The 6249-nt window shown below is 32.4% G+C and overlaps 1 non-coding gene across 1 annotated transcript; it reads left to right on the top strand.

Moving 5' to 3' along the window:
* Window positions 1–595: 595 nt before the first annotated feature.
* On the top strand, window positions 596–667 carry Trnag-ucc (transfer RNA glycine (anticodon UCC)). The gene has a single exon. It is a non-coding gene; the product is annotated as a tRNA-Gly (tRNA).
* The last annotated feature ends 5582 nt before the right edge of the window (window positions 668–6249 follow it).

Below are 6249 nucleotides of genomic sequence, written 5' to 3'. Positions count from 1 at the left end.
CCATTGCAGTATTCGAACTGAGAACGACAAACTTTGTAAATGTAATTCATTGATAAATTGAACAATCCTGTAAATAAAAAATAGAGAATGCAAATAATTTCCGTTTCAAACTTTTTATTTTCAAAATACCAATTTTTTAAATGTCTACACAGCTTAAAATTATTTTCATTAATCTGTTATATATTTTATAATTTGAGAAGTTAGTTACAACGTTACAAGCTACGGGGCCTGCTGTCCTGATTTTTTTTTCCTGAATTATAATGTTCCAAAATTAAATTTAAAAACAAATAAACAGCATTTCTACCAATTTTTTATTATTATTATTATTATTATTAACCTTTTCTTTCATTTTCATCCAGAATCTCAGTTTTCCATCAATAGATGGCAGCAGAGAAATGAAGTTTTGGAATGGGAAAATAGTTATGCTGCAATGTTTAGCATTCACTTTTCTTCTCAATTAAAACTTGAAATTATTAGAAAAGATAGAAAATTTTGGAAGAATATTCTCTGAGCATTATGATTAAACTAAAAGAAATAATATTGAATGACCTATTAAAATTAGGTTATATATTTTTTCTATATCTCTTGTCCTCGAGCGTCGGTGGTATAACGGTTAGCATAGCTGCCTTCCAAGCAGTTGACCCGGGTTCGACTCCCGGCCGACGCAGTCTATTTTTACCCACTGCAAATATTTTAGCATTATTTTTTATTACTTTGAATTTTGCATTCAGACGTTTTCTCACATTTGAAGAAAAAGCAAATTTTCTTTCCTGAATTTTGAAAACGGTGTTTTATACATTTCTGTATGTTTTTTGTTGTTTTTCCCTTTAAAATGTATTGAATTTATTCCCTCCCCTCCCTCCTCCTTTATTCCCTGAAAACTTTGAAATGCCGAGTTGGTCTTAATTCGTAGATAATCGAAATTGTTTTTCACTGAGTCTTTTAAACTGCATTTGGGTTACTAGAAAACAACTAAGTATTAGGATATACGCATTCATTAATTCAAAATGAAGTTTATTACACAAATTCAAGGCTCAAACTACAAAACTCCTACATATAATGAATTCCTGAAAGTAATTTTATGCTCGTTGAATTAGTATAACTTTTTCTTCTGATTTCGCAGAATGCATTTTATTAGAAAAATATTATTTTCTTCATAAAAAATTCATATGCGTGCAGAATAAAATGCCAATTTCAAATTTGCTTTGCATTTTAAATCGAAAAGGAATAAAAATTTTAATTGCAATTGATGCACACAGAATGTGGCATGTATCTTTTATTTCATGTCAGAGTATGTTTTGTGCTTCGTCAAAAATAGCTTATATAACAGCGTTTATTATTTATTTTTTAATAATAATTATTATTTTATTTATTTATTTACTTTGTTTATTTATTTATTTATTTATTTATTTATTTATTTTGGCCCTCGGAACGGTAAAATTTTTGAAAAAAAATCACTTCGCTGGTGTGTTTTGAAGGAAAAAAAGGGAGGAACTTCACTAGGTATTAAAAAATTGCTAAATAAGTTAATATTGATATATTTTTAATTACACTTACTGTACTACAGTATTAAACAATAAAGACAAGCATGCATTTTATTTATTGTTTATACTCATGTAAACTAGCGCTGCCCAATCTTTTTTTTTTACTCGGGACCTCACCTCATATCAGAATGATACACGTGTGGACTGGATACATATAAAATTTCAAAATATTTGAAAATTTTCCGAATAACATGGGAAAACATGGAATAACAAACCAAGAATTGTTGTCAGGAGCAGGGGCGCGCACAGAAATTTTTGGGCCCCTCCCCCCTACCTGTGCAAACCCCTGGACATGAGCACCTCGAACTTAATTTTTGAGAAGGGAAAATTTATCAATTTGCCGAATGAAACTCCGAATTTTACCGAACGATAAAATATAAGCATTGAGCCCATCTTTTTCTGGTGAAAAGCGATATTGATCGTCATTGTAAAATTGATTCAAAAATAGCAGTTTTGCCAGGGATGCCCATCTGGGGGGGGGGGGGGGGTCATGGCGCAGACGGCGCCATTGAAATTTTTAGGGGGGGTTTTGAGGGGTATTTCTTTTATTTTTGGGGGGGAGGGTGTCCACGATATTGAGGGAGGCGAGCCCTTGCCCTTAGGGGAGGTGAGCACCCCTGGTTTTTCAATAATGCGGGATTTCAGTTTTCAGATAAGAAAATTAAGGTTCAAAACATTCTCAATGCAATGTACTGATTTCATTGAACTATTTCCTGAAAAATAATGATAAATTTCTCAGCTTCCGTGAACTTAAAAGGCGTCGAAGATGAATCAATTTCAGCAAACGTGATTAATCATTCAAGATATTTCTGTCAAAATAGGGCGTTGTTATCTTTTGCTAAGGTTGCGTTTTTTTTTTTTTTTTTTCCTTTAAAGTTAGAACAGCAGACGAGTTCATCCAACTGTTTGGTCAGATTCGCAACTCCAACGAACTATAGGGGGCACTGCAGTCACTGTTTAATGGCGGAATTGAAAACTAAAACAAACGCATGTGGTAGCGAAGAAAATGCTAAAAGTGTTGTGATTTTTGTTCGTATGTATGATTTTTTCGCTTTATTCGTTTGAAAAGATTTTTCAAAGTCTTGTGAATATTCTGACCCATATAGAAAGAGATTAGAAACCAAAAAGTATTACGAAAGTAAACAATTAATGTAGAACACACAGTAAGTTGTTCTGAAGCAGCCATTTTCACGATGTTGAATTCGGAATTCATAAACTTTCGGTTCGCTTCGAACGACATTTTCATTTTGTACCGTTTTTTCTATACATTAGTACATATTAAGTTCAGTTTCGTGACATTTCCGGCATTTGTTGACATTTTTGTCACATAGTGCACATACGTGGCAGACTGTCAAGAGTAACGTTTAACACTAGATAATTTATTTCTATGACTATATGATTGGATATCCAAAGAAATCATGCATTTAATTCATTCGTCATGGAAATAATTTACCTGATATGCGAAATCTTGTCAAGATACATTATTCTTTCACATAATTTTAAAACCATAACACTATAAACAGATTTTTGGCGAACTTTTATTTTTTATTGTTCAAATTCTTAACGTTCTTTCTGGATTTTTCAATCTGTTCTGCGATAAATATTTTCAAGAAAATTTATTTGCATACTGTCTATTTCAGTAGGATACTGTAGTAACAAATTTTATTTAAATCATTTATGTGGAATTAGGTTAAAGAAAAGTGTCCAGTCAATGTTGTTAAGTTCGTTTTTTTTTTCATCGAATTGAAAAACTGATATTTATTCAAATTCACTCAGAACAAAATAAATAAAATGTGTACTCACAGTTTATATATGGTGGTAGTTTTCTTTTCAGTTGATTGACCATTATTTCTTTTTACTTATCGAATTCTGTAATCTTACTATCATTTTATTCCACTCATGATAAAAATTAAAAATGGTTTAACTAAAAACGCGAAAACTCGCCAAGGCTACTTTGCTTGCACAATACTAAAACTACTATAACCCTAAACAAATTTGGCGAAACCTTTCAGCTGAGAATAAAAGGAATAAAGTAAATTCTTTCTCGGTTATTCATTTTGTTCTACGATAATATATTCAAGAAAATATTTTGCATACTGTCCATTCCAACTAAATGCTGCTGTAAAATATGATTAGTTAAATTAATTTAAGATTAAAAAAAACTCATATTCTTACAAATTCATACAAAACAATAAAAATTTTTACCTGGTATAACGTTATCCAATTTTGTTAATCCAGAGTTTTCTTGTTTACGCTTCCACCATTTAATACTTTTTTGAAAGAAATAAGAAAAACTAACATTATTTTGAGAAGCTCAAGAATACTACTAAGGGACGAATTAATTTCTGTAGCTGAAAGCAAACTAAGACACATCGATTGCGTTAATAAATACTCAGAACAAACTGCCTGTGTTTACGTCAACAGACACACGTGATGCGCAACGTGGCAATGTTTTAGGTGCAGACGCAGTTTTATAAATCACCGCAAGGTAGCGTATTCGAGCGCTGGAGTTCCGAATAGCTGTAGGATGGAGTTCGTTAAAGTTGAGAATGATGTGAAATAGTTCTTGAGCATTGCTCAAGTTAACGATCATTGTTTTGAACGGGATTACAATTTTTAAATCATAGAAATTGTGAAATCGAATTTATTTAAAAGGAATTTCATTTTTCACAAAACAATTACTTGTTAGCTTTAATTATACTTATTCTGTTGTTGGTGAGTCGGTGGAATAAACTTTTCAATCGTTGCCAAAAATAAATAATAATAATTATAATATTTATATTTTCAAAGTAACTTGTTCTGACAGATAATCAAAGCATGGTCAAAACTACTAAGGCTAGAAAGCTGAAATTTATAAAATAAGCGCAGAGGCGAACCCGCAAACCAGTGCACCCTCCCGCCTGCACGTGTTTGCGCACTCAAACCTGTGCACTAGGGTGGAACGAAGACCTTAAATTTTTTTTCAATTTTTTTGGTTTGCCGTAGGGGGGAAAAGTTGTCATTTCAGTTTAAAAAGAAGCAGAAGAAATTTCATTGCTTTACTACAACATCTTTAGGTGCCGCAACGAGCTTAAAGTTTGATAATAACCGAAATTTCCATTTAACAATAAAATTCCTTTTTATGCTTTCCTACTGTATATAACGGCACAAAATATGACAGTAAATACATTTTTTAAGCATTACATTAGGAAAAAAATGCCAATTACAAAATACAGTTTTAAAAAAATCATAATCTTTACTAATAATAAAGCTGAAAGCCTGTCTGGAGATCTAGACCTCTGTCTGGATCTCAGTGACGCGCATAGCGCCTAGACCGTTCTGCCGATTTTCATGAAATTTGGCACAAAGTTAGTTTGTAGCATGGGGGGTGTGCACCTCGAAGCGATTTTTCGAATATTCGATTTTGTCCTTTTTTTATTCCAATTTTAATCATATTTACCCGAGCAAAATTATAAGATAGGCGAGTAAATTACCAAGTTGTCGTAACGTGGAACCGTAACATGGGCAAGCCAATTGGCGAGAAATTCTTCTTACATTATTCGTAAATATACAAGCAAACCAAATGACCTTTTAATTTTTCTACAACGGGCAAAGCCGTGCGGGTATCACTAGTATACTATGAAAGCCATTAACAATTCCATTTTTACCATTTAAAGTATTCTTGATGATTGTAAATAAATGGTTAAACTTGTATGATGTTTGTGTCTACTTCTTTGACACGTTAAAGTGTTTTTTTTTTTGTTTTTTTTTGTACCAAATAACTCTTTCTTCCAAATAACTCTTGAGTCAATTTTTCGTCTCCTGCGACTGAACCATACTTTTTAAGAGCCGCTTAGGGGTTACAAGTTTCACTTTGAGGGATTCACTAGACAAATGTTTTACCAAAGGGGGTTCGGTTATTTCATTTTCACCCCATGAGGTCAAATCGATGTAATCTTTGGCAGCAAAAATTATGTGTTGAACTTTAAACTTCTTAACCCCGCCTCTACTTTGTGTTCTTGCATTCAACACACATCGTAATCCAAGTTCTCTTACGTTTCTACGCTCTTTGCATAACATAGCCAAATGGAGATTTTCTGTTGCATCAAAATATCCATTTCTTTATATAACCCGGTCTATAATGTTCTTAAAATTATGAGAGAGGTTTCGTGAATGTAAGATAAGTTCAAATAAATGTTTAGAACCGTAAGTACGAGATGGTTTTAACTTGATCTTAAACCACACAGGAGCATACGCATTGCCCACTTGGTCAGTACAAGAAATGGATCCTTTCTTGAAAATGTATAATTGAATAATGACTACTATTAATATATTTCAGTATTATTATTTGTTTCAAACAATTTTAGCAAAATGCCACGCCCATATAAAGGAAACTATACTTTACTACACTTTAACAATGTACTGAGTCAGAGTCTTGAGATTTTCAGTCGGATTTTTAGTTGCCTCGTACAATCGAAATATACGGTTTGCAAATGTAAGTCATCTGGAGTGGGGAAGTTTTCCCATGTTTCTTGAAGATGAATCTAGTGAGCAAGTTCCACTTGATATAGCGACACACATATCCAATACATATTTGAGATCGGTACTTATGTCCTGTATGTTCTCAAAAAGAAGGTTATTTTCAATAGGTAAGGAAGTAACCACTGGAAGATTAGAACAGGTTTCCAGCTATTGACCAATTTTGTCTTTAAATTCGTTTAATTCT

The sequence above is a fragment of the Uloborus diversus genome, chromosome 8, assembly GCF_026930045.1.
Source record: "Uloborus diversus isolate 005 chromosome 8, Udiv.v.3.1, whole genome shotgun sequence".
Lineage (NCBI taxonomy): Eukaryota > Metazoa > Arthropoda > Arachnida > Araneae > Uloboridae > Uloborus > Uloborus diversus.
This window is presented reverse-complemented; position numbering and strand designations above follow the sequence as displayed.